We start from the raw sequence: 17085 nt of genomic DNA on the forward strand, positions 1-17085 counted from the left end.
TCCTTAGCAATGCAGTCCAACAGCACGGACCTGGTCAAAGACAAAGCCAGTAGTGCTGACTCAGTCCTTACCCCACAAGCTTCCAAAGTGAGCTGTCTAGGAGCCGTGGCTGGTTCAGCCGCTGGGGGAGCAACCTTGACTGCTCCTTTTCTTTTTCTCCCCATGATAGAAAGCAGTCCGCAGCAGCTACAACTCAGGTCATTGCAGAGCTCATAAATAAGTGAGTAGCTCAAACGCCATCTTGACTCCACCGTATCAGTGCATGTTTTTGATGTGTGCTGAGGCCCCCTTTTACCACAGTGGGTAAAAGGCTGTCTTTTTTGGGGAAAAGAAATGGCCATGAGGTAAGTGAACCATTTGCCGCGTAGTCATTTTGGGAGGGAGAACTTACCTTCATCCATTGAGGTGATAGTAAGGGCTCCTGTGCTAACCCGTGTAGAAATTGACGAATGGTAAATATTATGAGTAGAAGGATCAACCCTACTGTCACCTGGCAGTAACCGTCTGATTACCGCTGCGTAAGCACCGGTGCTACAAATTTGAAAATATTTTTGTAGTGCTGGAAATGGCATGTGCTGGGGGTGGAAAATACTGCCGGGCTCCTGTGGTATTTCTGGATTGACGCACAGCAAGCCCGTTGCCACTAGGGACCCTTTATGTATTTAACTAGCTTTTTTTCTGCTCACATTTTTGCCATTCTGACTTCTTTGCTTGTTTCCATCAGTTTTAATAAATAGTCATCGCCGTGTTCTTTTTTTTTAAGTTCTTTGACTTTTTTATGCTATTTATTTTTTCAGTTCTAAAAGTACAAATGATCTCAAAAGACCACCTGAGTCTCCTATACTCTTTCTCCAGGAATTCTCTCCAGATTTCTCCTGAAATTTGTTCTAGAAACTGTCTTCTTGTGAAACCCATAGGCTTCTTCCTAGAACCCTGGATCCAATTTCAAACGCCCCACAGCATTCCAAGCTTCTGCTTTTATAACTACTCTACGTCCACAGTCACCATTCAGTGGGGGTTGCTTCTATCACCTACTTCTCCTACTCTTTAACTTGTCATGTGCGCCTCCTAGTGGAGGCATATGATTAGCTGTATATAATCTGCATGTACCCTTATGCATCCTTTTCAATCATGAGGCTGAAGCAATGAAACAGAATCCGTTGTCTCCTTAAGGATTCCAAAAAATGCTAATGGTGCTGCCCCTGAACTTTAAAAAATATATATTTAACAGATGTTTTTATCTATCCCTCAAAATGATGTGGCGTACCTCCTACTTCCAAAATGTATATTGTCTTTCTATTTCAGTTATGAAGGTCAAGGATTCTGAGCATCAGCGATATTTACGGCTCAAGCAGGGCTTTTTCCTAAAAGAACTTCACCCAGGTGACTGACCCAGAGCACAACACTGTGATTGGAACCACTATCTCGTTGGTAACCTTTATTTTAGAACTGGTTAAGACTTGGTTTCAAAAGCTGTGTTTCCATGAAAAGAACGCTAGCCTTCTGGGTTATTAGATTTTTCTTTTCTCTGGCATTTCGTGGGCTTCTCAAGCAAAACACAAAACATTTACGAATTTATAGCTTGCTGTAATTCAGCTGGGTTAGAGGTATTTATCAGATTTGTCTTATAAGCGTGTTGTAAAATACCAAGGATATAAATATGTTTTTATGATCCTAAGCAACTTCAGCCTTAGTTATAGCTGATTTTGCAACATAAGTTAATTCTATGAATATTTCTCAGCTCTGTTGTTCCCTGATATTTAATTTTGTGCCCTGTAGCCCATTAGTCTTGTTCACTGTTTACCCAACTCCTCTACATTTCTGGATTATTCTGCTTTGATTTCTCTTTTAAGTTCAATATTTTTTATTGAAAAACACGGACACCATTCTCATATGGTTGAGTTCCCAGCATATTAACATTGACAAAAAGTATCTAAATATTAAATTGACTTGAAAAACTAAAATGGACTAGAATACAGAACTCAATGTTCTGGTAAAAGTTCTCTTTAGTAAAGCTGTTTATGCTTACGTGATATTTGAGAAAGAAGCCAACCACACCTGTTTAAATGACAGCTTTAAATGATCGCTTAAACAACTTTGAAGAAATTTTTTCAGAAACCTGAGAGATATAAACTGAAGGTTGATTTTAAAAAATCCTTCAGTATTAAAGAAAATTAAAAAGGAAAGCGTATCTCTTAAAGCAAATTAGCTGTGACTTAAGTCACAGCAAAAACAAATATTTACCAGAAAACAGTGACTCCAAATTAAAGCCTATGTTTATTAACTGAGGCTATGGGCACATTAGCGTTTTTAACGCACGTAAATGTTTTACGTGCGTTAAACGCTAATGCACCCATAGAAATGTATAGGTGCGTTAGCGTTTAACATGCCTTAAATTTACAGGCACGTTAAAAATGCTAACACACCTTAGTAAACAGGAGAACTGTAATAATAATAAAAATAATAAAAATCTAATTGATAATAGCCAAAGTACTTGGACATTTTAAATTAAAGAAGCACTTAAGAGTAGCTATGCTCTAAATCCAAAAAGAATTTCAGGGAAACAGTTTAGAATTCAAGCTGAGATTTTGTTCTGCCCCAATATTCTTGGAGGCAGGGTGCATTTTTATGTATATTAATATGAGTATTATTTGTATTCAATACATTGTCTGTGTATAGATAGCACTGTGTACTGGGGCTCTTCCCCCCCCCCCCCTATAGTTTGCAGTATCCTGTGATTGACTCCTTGTGAGCTTTCCCAATTGGCTGTTAGCTCTGAGCTAGGGCTAGCCTTCCCTCTCTGCCCCTGCAGGCTGTACGAGAAAGTTCAGTCTTCCCAGCATACCTTTGTGATCAGCAGCTGCTCTAGGGGCTCATCCCTCCTTAATTTGCTGTAATTCTATCCAGAATATTCACCATCTCCTTAAGTCATTCCCCTTTTATTTACCCTGAGTTTCTCGCCCTTATTTCCTTTGAGAGTTGCAGCTTTTCCTCTCAGTCGGGTTGCTATTCTAGCCAACTCTTTGAAAAGTAGAGAAGTAGAAAGTGTATGTGCGTGTTTATCAAAATACCTTTATTGAGCCAAATAAAGACCTGACATGGGGCCATGTTTCGGCAGGAAGAACTGCCTGTCTCAGGGGTCAAGGTTTACACTATCTGCTGCTGAAGCCTCAAAACTGCTGGGTAGTTTTGTCTGTATAGCCCTAAATGATTTTCACCACCCTTGATCGGTTTGGATACTCCTCTTTATCTTTTACAACAATCCCAAATAGTAGCAACATTCCATGCTACCGATTCCAGGGATATGTAGTGGCTTTCCCCATGTCTATCTTAATAGCAGACTATGGACTTTCCCACCAGGAATTTGTCCAAACCTTTTTTAAACCCAAATATGCTATTGCTAACCACTATTACCACATCCTCTGGCAACGAGTTACAGAGCTTAACTATTCGTTGAGTGAAACATTTTTTTCCTTCTATTTGTTTAAAAGCATTACCTTGTAATTTCACGGCGCCTCCTAGTCTTTGTACTTTTTGAAAGAGTAAACAATCAATTTACATTTACCCCTTTGACCCCACTCATGATTTTGTAGACCGCTATCATATTCCCCCTCAGCTGTCTCTTCTTCAAGCTGAAGAGCCCTAACCTCTTAAGCCTTTCCTCACATGAGAGGAATTCCATCCCGGTAATCATTTTGGCTGCCTTTCTTTGAACCTTTTCTAATTTTGCTTTATCTTTTTTTTTTGAGATGTGGTGTCCAGAATTGCATACTGTACTTAAGGTGAGGAGCAATACAGAGACATTATAATATTTGCCTTATTTTCTATCTCTTTCCTAGTAATTCTTAGCATTCTGTTTGATATTTTGGCCATCGCTGCACACTTATCAGAAGATTTCAGCATTTTGTCCATAATGACACCCTGATCTTTTTCTTGGGTGGTGACTCCTAAGGTGGAACCTAATATCAAGTAACTATAATTTGTATTATTCTTCCTGAAGTACATCACATTGCATTTGTCCACATTAATTTTCATCTGTCATTTGGATGCCCAGTCTTTCAATTTCCTAAGGTCTTCCTGCAATTTTTTACAGTCTGCATGCATTGTAAAATCTTTGAATAGTTTTGTATCATCTGCAAATTTGATCACCTCACTAGTTGTTCCCATTTCCAGATTTATTTATTTATTTGTTGCATTTGTATCCCACATTTTCCCACCTATTTGCAGGCTCAATGTGGCTTGCATTGCCCTGCCCTGGCTATTGCCATGGCTGAATAGAAATACAATTAATAATAATAATACAAGAATATGAGTATCATGGTGGCATTAGGTACAACAAGATCAATAATGAAATAACAGTTAAAACAGTAATGTACTAGAGTTCAAGTGATGGGTCGTTATGATATGTTCTATTGAAGAGATAGGTCTTCAGTGATTTCCGAAAATTGATAAGGTCACTTATTTTTTTCACATCAGGTGTTAATGCATTCCAAAGCTGTGCTCCTATGTAAGAAAAACTGGATGAATGAATTAACTTATATTTTAGTCCTTTGCAGCTAGGGAAGTGAAGATTTAGGAATGTGCGTGAAGACCTTTTATAAATATGTTAAATATCACCGGTCCCAGTTCAGATCCCTGGGGCACGCCATTATTCACCTTCCTTCATTGAGAGAAATTGCCTTTTAACCCTACCCTCTGTTAGGAGAATCTTTATATTGCAAAATGATGGGATTAAAGGAAAAAGAACAACATAGAGGGATGTAACAGTGTGGTAGATGCAATCCTATACAAAGGCATAGAGGAGGTAACCTGAAGGTTTTATACAGCATGGCAGCTACAAATGTTGCCACTTTGCTGGGGATACTAGATGGGCCATACTGCTGGTCTGTATTGGGAAGGCTGGCTAATCTGAAATAACTCACCCTGTCTCAACTCCTGGACATCAATACATCCTGCACCACCATCTGTGCTAAAACAAGCTGCTTATAAATGTCTATAAATTAATGTTGCCTGATAGGGCAATGGCTTTTATAACTTGATGCAACAGAGAGGTGCATCTTCATTCTGATAGTTGCTGTCCTCTGTGTTAAGCATCCCCCAGCTACACTGCCTTCACATACAGGATTTTCTCCTAGGCCTCCCTTGGGAAGGCAGCTTCCACCTGGAACATAGATTCTTCAAACAATAGAAAAAGGGGCAATTCAAAGAAATATCTCTATATCTATAATCTAAGAGAGGATGTTATCAATATGGGCTACCATTAAGATGGGTTATTTTACTGTTAACCCCAGTTATTAGTAACTAGTGGTCTCATTGCATAAAGGGGGACCTGCCTCAAAATAGCACACATTAGTGGCAAAATAATGCATCTTTAACAGTAGCCTATATATATTTTTTTGTTACATTTGTACTCCACGCTTTCCCACTCATGGCAGGCTCAATGCGGCTTACATGGTGCCATGGAGGGTTAAGTGACTTGCCCAGAGTCACAAGGAGCTGCCTGTGCCTGAAGTGAGAATTGAACTGAGTTCCTCAGTTCCCCAGGACCAAAGTCCACCACCCTAACCACTAGGCCACTCCTCCACCATGCCCCTAATTTGTCAAAAAATAAATTTGTTTTTCTACTTTACATAATTGTCAATGCAAATGCGTCTAAACAAATGTATGTTCCCATAAAAAATACATGGAAACAGGCACAATTTAAATTTTTTTGAAAGCCAAATACTGCTGATTCTAACAGCATTCATTTATATCAATTCACAAATGAATGTTTTTTTTTTTACCTTGCCAACTTTTAATACCCAAAGTGGAATAAAAAAAAAACCTGGGACCAAATGTTTCCTTTAGTTTCCTATGAGCCCCTGATGACTCTGACAGTTGTCATTGATTTCATTGTCCATGGGAGAACTGTTGTCAAAGTATGTAGCAATTTTGTATTAAAATTAAAAACTTCACACATCGATGTCAGCTACTGAGATCAAACCTGAAAGCATATCAAGCAATCTTTAGAAATGTGTCAGAAGAAAATAATGCATTGACTTGGGACAAGAAATCCAGCCAAGGGATGCTCAGATCCTTAGTCTGTCATGTAAATCAAACCAGCTGGAAGGCTAGTGGTTAGAACAGTGGACTGTAAATCAAGGGACCTGGGTTTAAATCCCTTGAACTCTTTTTTTTCTTTCTGTTTTTTGGTAATTGTGAGCTCTCCAGGAACAGAAAAATATCTACTATACCTGAATGTACATTACTTCAATAGCCTTCAGGCTTGCAGGTGGCTTATATATTTAGGTACAGTCAGGGACGCTGAGAGCCAGAGCTGGGCCCGGGACAAGGCTGCCTCCGGGCCCCCCCACCCACCCCATCCGAGGTCATCGTCACCGCCGGGACCCCCCACCCAAGGTCGCCGGGCCCTGAACTAACATTAAACGCCTCCTTCCTTTCCTTTCACCACCTTCGCGGCAAGCAGCAGCAGGGCAGACCTCTCCTTCCTTCCGTTCTCCGCCCTCGCGGATGTTACGTCAGGCGAGGGTGGGAAATGGAAGGAAGGCGTGGCCTGCCCTGCTGCTGCTTGCCGCGAAGGTGGTGAAAGGAAAGGAAGGAGGCTTTTAAGGTTAGCTCGGGAGTGACGGCGGGCGGGCCTGACTGCGGTGGCGCCGGGCCCCCTCCGGAGGCCCGGGCCCGGGGACTTTTGTCCCCCCTGTCCCCCCCTCTCGGCGGCCCTGGGTACAGTAAGTATTTTTCTGTTTCTGGAAGACTCACAAAAAAAAAAAAGAGTTAAAGTAGAATTTGAATCTGGGTCCCTTGGTTTACAGTCCACTGTACTAACTACTAGGCTACCCCTCAGACTTGCTTCCTGCCTTTTAAAGAATGCCCATAATACCTGAAGCTGCCATAGAGTCTGGTATCCTCTTCCTATTTCACTTTCAGGGGAGAGGGAGGGGGAGAGCAACCACTGGAGGATTAAGGAGGTGTCATGCCTTAATCCTTCCAGTGGACAGCTGCTCAATCAGAGCACCTTTCTATAACCTGGATGTTTCTGAAACAAGGTTTAAACAAGGACATCCTTTTAGACATGGATGTTTCTTCCCCTTTGGTAATTGCTGTTGGATGCTCAAATTTCAGGCCCTCTGTAGTCCCATCTGTAAAACACTCTGGACATTCCATCTTGCTATTTGGACATACTACATTGTTGGACATCCCTATTCTGCCTTTGCAAAATCAGGATTTAGACATTTCAAGCACTTGGATGTCCATATGCTTTGGAAATGAGCACCATAACCTAGTAAACGAAGGCACATAATGTCAAGGACGGTCCATTCAGTCTGCCCGAAAAGGAGGCCGGAGTTATACCTGCTGCTCCATGAAGGCTACACCGCTCTATGTCCTTTTTAATGGGTGGAGGTGATTTTGTTTTGATTCCATCCTCGTTCTCTACAGGGATCCTCCATGTTTATACCACATTTTTTGAATTCCGTCACTGTTTTTGTTACCACAACCTCTCCTGGGAAGGTATTTCAGGTCTCCACCACCTTCTCCATGAAAAAGTATTTCTTGATGTTACTCCTAAGTCTATCATCCTGTAACTTCACTTCATGTCCACTAGTTCAACAACTCAGGGCCATCGAAAGATAAAGCTGGGTCTGGGGCAAACAATCTTAAGTGGCCCCTCCACTCCCACAACCCTGATTGAAATCTGCATCAGTTTTGCTTGTTCAAACTTGAGTTTAAGCTTTGAACAAGCAAAACTGATACAGATTCCAATCAGTGGTATTTCCTAATTCCTGCATCATGTTTAATTGAGAACATGGTTTAAATATTACATTCCATACCATTTCCAAACAAAATTGCAGTTGCACTGTGTGAAAACTAAAAACAGAAATTCTCCATGCTGCTCACCTCCCCTCTCCCTTCCCTTCCCTTCTCCTCTCTCCACAAATTATATTACTTGCTTTAAATTCAGATAGCTCTCCTCCCCACAAATTATATTAGTTTCTTGCCTTTAAATTCAAAGATCTGCTACTTACTAGCCTGTGTGCAATGATATTAACTTGAAGATGTTAAGAAGGGCACACAGCCCTCGGTACAGCTCTGGGCAAACTCGATGATGGCAGCTGCCTCTGTTCTGTTCTTGCCTGCCAGGGGAACAACAGTGAGTTTTGGAGTTGGCTCCTTAGCTGTGTGAACTCAGCCCAGCCCCCACACCTGAGCATCTGCAGTGCTCCCTTGGTCATCTGTCTTCTCTCCTACGCTCATGCTTGTGTGCGTTGACTGGGACCTGGGTTAGAGGTTAGCACATTAAATCTTCTCTACCACCGCTGATCCTTCCTGCCGTGTTCCCTCCCAGGCGGAAACAGGAAGTACGCCACACAGGAGGAAGTGGGACAAGGCAGGAAGAAGAACCTATTACGGCAGAGAAGACAACGCATTAACGTGATAACCCCTGGGTTCCGGCCGGCACACATGAGCAGGAGACCAATGCAGACTTCTTCTGCCTACTTGCCACTGGAAGCCTTGCCCTTGGAGGCCGGGTCTGGAGAATCTTCCCCCCTTCTTGGAGGCCCTGCAATAACTTTATCTCTGAAAAAGATTTGCTTGTATAATATCTTCCAAGTATTTTAATGTCTGTACTATATCTTCGCTGTCCCCCCTTTCCTCTGGGGTATACATTCAGGTCTTCATGTCTTCTCATACATCTTTTGGTGCAGATCCCATACATTTTTGTCTATTCTAGTCTATACATGTTATATATATATATATATACCGCTAGCTCTCTCTTGGGATTCAGAGCAGTTTACAAACAAGATAGACCTGCACATGTAAGGGAATTACATTGTAAATCATACGATTATACTAGTTCAAAAAGAAAGGTTTTCAGTACCTTTCTAAACACAAAATATGATGGTGCAAATCAAATTTCCCTGGGAAGATCATTCCAGATTTTAAGTGCTTCAAAAGGAAGTGAGTGCTCATGAAGTGATTTTAAGCAAATATTTTTAGAAGAGGGATAACTCAATTGCAGAGTACATAAAAAAACAGTTTCTTTGCTAAGTTGGAAAAACCAAAAGATCCACAATATCTTTTAAATTCAAGCTGCAAAGTGATATACAAACCAAACAAGTCAGCTGTAATTTAATGCACTTATTAATAGTTATCCAATGGAGATGTCTCATAAAAGAAGATATTGAATCAAAATGACCTCTGCTAAATATCAGCCTCACCACAGTATTTTGTAACAGTTATAGATGATATTGCAATTTAGCTAAAACACCCCCCATACAGGGAATTACAATAATCTAACAATGGTAGCAAAATAACCTGAGCCAGTATCCACAGTTATGCAGATGGAGTGATGCTCTGGTTAAACAAAACTGTCTAAGCTTGAAGAAAAATTTTCTACTGAGTGAATTAATTTGTGCAACCGGACTAGCAAGGTGTCCCCTGAGGACAAAGTTGAGGACCCCTGCTCTACTGTATTTATGTTATTGTAGGGGGGCAGTTTTATGTGTCTTAAATTGCAGTCTTTGGAAATCACAATAACGATAATGTAAAAAAAAAGAAAATTCAAAATGATCATTCATAATGGAAACAGTGATGTCTAGAAAATCTACAGTACAAGAACTGAATGAAGAAACAAATTAACATTAAATTTAACCAATCAAAAATGCTCAAGATATTTAGAGGTGTCATTTTAATCACTGAAAAGAACAACTTTTCAAAATGGCTGTCCCTTTAATCTGAATATATGTGCCATCAAATCAAAAAAACGTTTTTTTGTAAAACTGATGAATTGTTTTTACATAAAAAGGATGTGGGAATCCTGCTTAGAGCTTCACAGAAGAACATGTCTGATGTTCAACATCAAGGCCTAGGGGACATTCATGTATAAAAATTCAATGCCAAGCCCAGGGATGGCATGGGGAAGTTTTTCAAGAGTTGTTACAATGTTATGGATTTGATATTCCACTTTTCTGTGGTACAACCAAAGTAGGGTTACATATATGTAGATTCTTTCTCTATCTCTAGTGGGCTCACAATCTAAGTGTTGTACCTGAGGAAATGGAGTCTGCTAAATCCCTCATGTAAGAAGGAGATGTGGAGGGGCACAATCGAACGGGGGGCACCCATCTCTAATGATGGCCCCGTAAAGTGGCGTACCCGACTGTATTATCGAAATAAGATGGGTGGCCATCTTTCGTTTCGATAATACGGTTGGCGCCGGCCAAATCTCAACATTCGTGCCACCCTTAGAGATCGCCATCCTTAGAGATGGCCGCCATTGGTTTTCGCCGATAATGGAAACTAATGGCGGCCATCTCAAAACCGGCCAAATCCAAGCCATTTGGTCACGGGAGGAGCCAGCATTTGTAGTGCACTGGCCCCCCTCACGTGCCAGGACACCAACCGTGCACCCTAGGGGGCACTGCAGTGGACTTCACAAATTGCTCCCAGGTGCATAGCTCCCTTACCTTGTGTGCTGAGCACCCCAAAACCCATTCCCCACAACTGTACACCACTATTATTGAGCCTGCCATGAGCCGCATTGAGCCTGCCATGAGTGGGAAAGCGTGGGGTACAAATGTAACAAAAATTTAAAATACCATAGCCCTAAAGGGTAACGGGGGGCACCTAGATGTGGGTACAATGGGTTTCAGGTGGGTTTTGGAGGGCTCCCATTTACCACCACAAGAGTAACAGGTAGGGGGGATGGGCCTGGGTTCGCCTGCCTGAAGTGAATTGCAGTACTCACTAAAAACTGCTCCAGGGACCTGCATACTGCTGTAATGGAGTTGGGTATGACATTTGAGGCTGGCATAGAGGCTGGCAAAAAAATGTTTTTTTTTTTTTTGGGTGGGAGATGGTTGGTGACCACTGGGGGAGTAAGGGGGGGTGATCCTCGATTCCCTCCGGTGGTCATCTGGTCAGTTCGGGCACCTTTTCAAGGCTTGGTCGTGAACAAAAAGGGACCAAGTAAAGTCGTCCAAATGCTCGTAAGGGCTGCCCTTCTTTTTTCCATTATCGGCCGAGGACGGCCATCCCTTAACCACGCCCCCGTCCCGCCTTCGGTACACTGCCAACACGCCCCCTTGAACTTTGGCCGTCCCTGCGACGGAAAGCAGTTGAAGCCGGCCAAAATTGGCTTTCGATTATACCGATTTGGCTGGCCTTAGGAGAAGGCTGGCTATCTCCCTATTTGTGTCAGAAGATGGCCACCCTTCTCCTTCGAAAATAAGCTGGAAAGTCACTTTAATTTGTAAAGAATTGTCAACAATGCATGAGGATCCAAGATGGCGGCTTGATAGGGGCAGCTCCCAGGAGTGCTCTTGTTTGATTTGCAATTTCAGCATTACCTTTGGTTCTTGACCATAAGAATGCTGAAGAGGAAGGGGAAGCTGAAGAGTCTTCTCCCCCTTTTGGCAAGCTTGAATTGCAGCCTATGCCATTCCTTCCCTGATTTTGGGTGTTTCTGCTGTTTGCAGGACAGGGAAGAGACCCGGACTGGAAAGCACTGGCAAGATCGGCAACCCCTCACATCTGCAACCTGGTGAGCGGTTTGTACTGGTTCCTGGTTCCGTAGGCAGCGGTTCAGGGGAGCTGGAGAAGAAGCAGTCCCCTTCTGTGGTTGTGTTGGGGGACATTTCTGCTGCATATAGTGGAGGGAAGTCAGTGATCTCTGGCTATGGTGTCAGTGGAGACCCTTGAAGAGGTAGGTCCCCCATCATTTGGCTACACCTTGGAAGAAGTTTCTTTATGTGCTGCCACGCTTCAGCCATTGGCAGGACCACAAGAGATTTTGCTGGACTCAATTTGGACGGCACTTGAATCTCTGTATAAGGTTTGCACATCTTTTGTCTCAATTTCCTTAAATAATGTTGTGCAAATAAGACAAGTTAAGGGATGAGTTGGTTCTATTGGGATTAAACTTACTCAGATGAAATCAGTAGTGACAAAAATTCAGGACAATCAGGCTCAATTTGCTAAAGACAGACTGTTGCTTCACCGTGAAGTGGAAAATTTGGAAAATTCTATGAGAAGTGTAAACCTGAGAATACTTACTTTTCCTTATTCTAGACTTATATTGCCTAGAAATATGTTTCATAGACTTTTAAAGGAAACTTCTAAGTATCCAGAGAAGTCTTTCCCACCTGTGCAAAAGTTATATTATGTTCATACTATTCCGTCAAATTTGGGGGGAAAGCAGGAAAAGCAGGATGAGCAGTACTGTTGGATGTTTGGATGTATCAACATTGATTGAGAAGATGGTGGAGGAAATGAAGACAAGTGCCACAACAGTGGCTGATCCAGGTCACAAGTGCCTGGCACAAACCCAATTAGTAGCTACATTTCATGCTACCAATCCCAGGGCAAGCAGTGGCTTCCCCCATGTCTATCTCAATAACAGACTATGGACATTTCCTCCAGTAACTTGTCCAAACCTTTTTTTAAACCCAGATACGCTAACCGCCGTTACCACATCCTCCAGCAGCGAGTTCCAGAGTGTAACTATTCTTTGAGTGAAAAAATATTTCCTCCTATTTGTTTTAAAAGTATTTCCATGCAATCTCATTGAGTGTCCCCTGATCTTTGTACATTTTGAATGAGTGAAAAATCAATTCAAATGCACCTGCTCCATATCACTCAGGATTTTGTAGACTTCAATCATTGCCTGTTTCATTTGTTTTCTTGCAAGACAGGATGCTTTGCTGAGGCTATATCTTCAGAAATCTCAACCCATCTTTTTAGGTGGAAAGGTACAAATATTTCCAGAAAAGAGACGGATGAGGGGAAATATGATTGAGATCTACAAAATCCTGAGTGGTGTAGAACGTGTAGAATTAAATTGATTCTTTACTTGTTCCAAAAGTACAAAGACTAGGGGACATTTGAGAAAGTTATATGGAAATGCTTTTAAAACAAATAGGAGGAAATATTTTTTCACTCTATGAATAGTTAAGCTCTGGAACTCTTGGTCGGAGGAGGTGGTAACAGCGGTTAGCATAACTGGGTTTAAAACAGGTTTGGACAAATTCCTGGAGGAAAAGTCCATAGTCTGCTATTGAGACAGACATGGGAAGCGACTGCTTGCCCTGGGATTTGTAGTATGGAGTGTAGCCACGATTTGGGTTTCTGTCAGGTACTTGTGACCTGTCTTGGCCACTGTTTGGAAAACAGGGTACTGGGCTAGATGGACCATTGGTCTGACCCACTATGGCTACTCTTATGTCTCAAAATGGTCTCAGGAAAGGATGAAGTAGTTCTTGGGTATGAGTCAACAAGTCCCTTCCTTGATTAAGTGGTTGAATAAGTTGTGGTATATTTGTGAAATGGAAAGATTGAGGGCTATTCATTGTAAAACTATATCTAAATGGGAGGTGATTTGGGAGTCTTTTATTTCACATTGTTCCTTTTAAGCACAGCATTTTATGGAGGCGGGGGTTTTATTTTCTCTCTTCTTCTTTTACACCTTCCTTCTAACTGTAATTGCGTTTGGGGGTTATATTTCAAAAATTACTATAAAATATAGAAGCTGTTATATTGTGTTCTATTTGATATTATATGGGGGTTTATGATACTTTTCTGCTGTTTATTATTGTTTGCATATGCTGTTGTGATTGACTCTTTGTATTATCTCTCATTATTTAATAAAGACTACTTTAATTTCAAGGGGTGCTATCTATGGCAGTTTGATTCCAGCTTCGCTTTCCTTGTAAATGTGTCCTTCTTTTAAGAATAAGAAGTATATTTTGTTAAACCTGTTTAGTTGTACTGCTTTCTTAGGGGGGGCCTTTTACTAAGGTGTGTTAGCGTTTTTAGCTCACGGTAAAAATCAGCTGGTGCTAAATGCTGACAGTCATTATAGTTCTATGGGCATCTCAGTGTTTTGTGCCAGCTGATTTTTAGTGGAAACTAAAAACACTAGTGTATCTTAGTAAAAGACCCCCTTAATTTGCAGGACAGCTGGTTAGATGTGTTTGGGGAAGATTACCCTGTTTCTTTGTTACTTTTTCTTTAGCCAGCTTCTCTTGGATGTATCATTTTGGATCCTCATATTTTGTGGACTAATGAGCCTAGTTTATATTTTAAAAATATTTCTTCAAATTATTTCTTCTTATTATTACTAATGTGCATACCTCAGCATATTTTCTTTAAAAGATGTTTTGTCTTTGTAAACTTTAATGGCATAAATTAAAAACAAATTAAAAAAAATTGTCAACACATGTTGATAATTGCTCGAGTAAGAATTCCTTAGAAGAACTGATTGGGCTTCAAGTCTCTTGTGCAATTTGGACAAAATGTTCAGACCTGGCATAATCAGATGCTTCACTTGCAAAAATGCCTGTTCTCTTGGAGTGAAAAAGCCACTGATATCTGCTGCTGACAAAACTTCATCTACAAGTACGTTAACTGATACAATAGGATCAATGTCCAATTGTAGAAAACAGAAAATTGTAGAAAACTGGAAAGAAAAGGGGCTAAAGACAAATCAAACGAAAACAATTAACTTGGAAAATTGCCATCAAAACATATAAAAATGAGATCAAAATTGCAAAAGCTCAATAATATAACAAAATAATTGGTGGTAATTTTCCTTAATACCAGTAAACTTTTCAATCTGATAAAAAGCCTATTATCCACGAAAGAAATAACCACAGCAACAGTCTCCACCAACAGCAGAACAACTGACTACTTTTTTCAAACAAAAAATAGTTAAAATCAGAGAAGGAGTCCTCAAATTAAAAGTCAACCATCAAGATATTTACGAAAAACAGTCAAAAACACATATAGGAATAGCTACCAACAGAATCTGGTCTTCCTTCCAACTACCAACTCATGACACAGTAAAATATTACCTCCTAAAATATTCAAACTCACATTGCATACTAGATCCTTGTCTTAGTTATCTTAAGAAGGAAGTTCCTAATATATTCATCAATCTGCTCCAGCAGCATATCTCCTTCCTACAATTCCACGGCACTTTCCATGATAATAAAGGTTCTATTATCCTAACACCAATACCAAAAAAAAACAATTCAATCACCAGTAGCCTCCATTCCTGTGATGATAAAGGTGATGGAAAGAATAGTAACAGCACCAACTATGGACTACCTTTCACGTTTCTCCCTACTACACAAATCGCAATCAGGTTTCAGACCATGCTATAGCACCGAGATTGTCCTTACTACCCTAGTATCAAATCTCAGAAAAGAAATTAGCATAGAGTCTAGGATATTAATAATGCAGTTTGATATGTCTAGTGCATTCAATGTAGTAGATCATAATATCCTACTAAACATACTAGACAATTTTGGTATATGTGGCACAGTCCACAAATGGTTTCAAGGATTCCTGAAATCAAGATCTTACAAAGTGAAAATGAAAGGAGCCTTATGCTCTCCTTGTTCACCGGACTGTGGCGTCCCTCAGGGTTCTCCATTATCGCCCATTCTGTTTAATGTAATGATGTCACCACTAGGCAACAGACTAGAAACAGCAGGATTCAAAACATTCATATATACTGATGATGTTACCATATACATAACCTTCAAAAAGAACATTAAAGTCATCTTACAAAAGGCAAAACTTGGCTTAAATTTGATGGAAACCTGGGCCTCAGAATCCAAACTAAAGCTAAATAAAGAAAAAACTAAATTCATGGTCATTATTAACCTATTTGACCAAAACAACTACAACAGTTTCACAATTGACAACACTTCATTTCCCATTGACAATAAGCTGAAAATTATAAACAAACATTTAACACTCAAGTTTCCTCAGTAATCACAAAATCTTTCAGGTCTCTTTGGAAATTAAAAGAATCAGACCCCATTTCTCATCAGAAACATTCAGACTATTGGTACAATTATTAACATTATCCCAATTCATTTATTGTAATGCCTTATATGCTGGCTGTAAGTAGTACCTGTTGAAAACACTCCAAACAGCTCAAAACACTGTTTTGAAAGTGCCTCCCCTTTATTAATCAAATTATACTGGCTTCCCATCAAAGCGAGAATCACCTTCAAATTATGTACCTTTATCTTTCAAATACTAAATGGCAAAGCTCCAGATTATATGGTACCATTAATAAACTTACCTCAAAAAAAACACTAAATATGAGGCAAGAAATTATCTCAGACTACACCTCCCAAATTGCAAAAAAGTGATCTACAGAACTGTCCACTCTGCAGACTTCACTTACCTAGTAACCAAATGGTGGAACTCCTTACCACCCAAAATAAGAAATATACAGGAATATACTAGATCCCGCAAAATCCTCAAATTGTTCCTATTCAAACAAGCCCTCGCAAAGAACGACCACATCTTAAACAATTAATTATTACCTGAATTGGATATTACTCTATTTACCATTAACCTTCTCTTTGCTTCATGTACAATTTCTCATTCATAATAGATTTTCTAAATGTAAAACATCCATAGTTATCCCACTATGTTTATGATATTGTATTGTAAAATTGGATTGTTACAACAGATTACTTTCTTATGCATTATTCTTTGTTTTGCATCCTATACTGTTTATTGTAAGCCACATTGAACTCAAACTTGTATGGGATAAGGTGCGATATAAATGTCACAAATAATAAAATAAATAATAATAAGTAATTTTAAACAAAGTTTAGCATCTCATAATTGTTGTTTGATTTCTGCAATGTATTCAGAGGAAGTCTTGATTTCAACAAAGCCTCCTTTATCAGCTGCTTTTATAGTCAAAGTGCCATCACTATGTAATTCTTTCAATAGTTTGTTTCCAGTTCAAGTCAGATTGTAATATCTAGAGCTTGAATGTTTGTGCATCTAAATCAATTCTTTATTCTCTAGGTGATGAAAAGTGTGTCTAGCAGCATCAGAACAGCCAGGAAGAATCCACTTAGATTAACCACAAATGATGGAACAGTCAATACCAGACTCATCAGTGACAAAATAATGTTTAATTCTTAATAACAATAGACACTTAAATACGCTAATTTTCAGTGAAAACAGTTCCATCCTACCTTTTGGAGAACAAGACAATCCTTGTTTTAAAGAGCCTTAGCTGGTGATGGGATAATGATCTGTTACTCAAATTTA

Source organism: Microcaecilia unicolor, chromosome 2 (genome assembly GCF_901765095.1).
Source record: "Microcaecilia unicolor chromosome 2, aMicUni1.1, whole genome shotgun sequence".
Taxonomy (NCBI): Eukaryota; Metazoa; Chordata; class Amphibia; order Gymnophiona; family Siphonopidae; genus Microcaecilia; species Microcaecilia unicolor.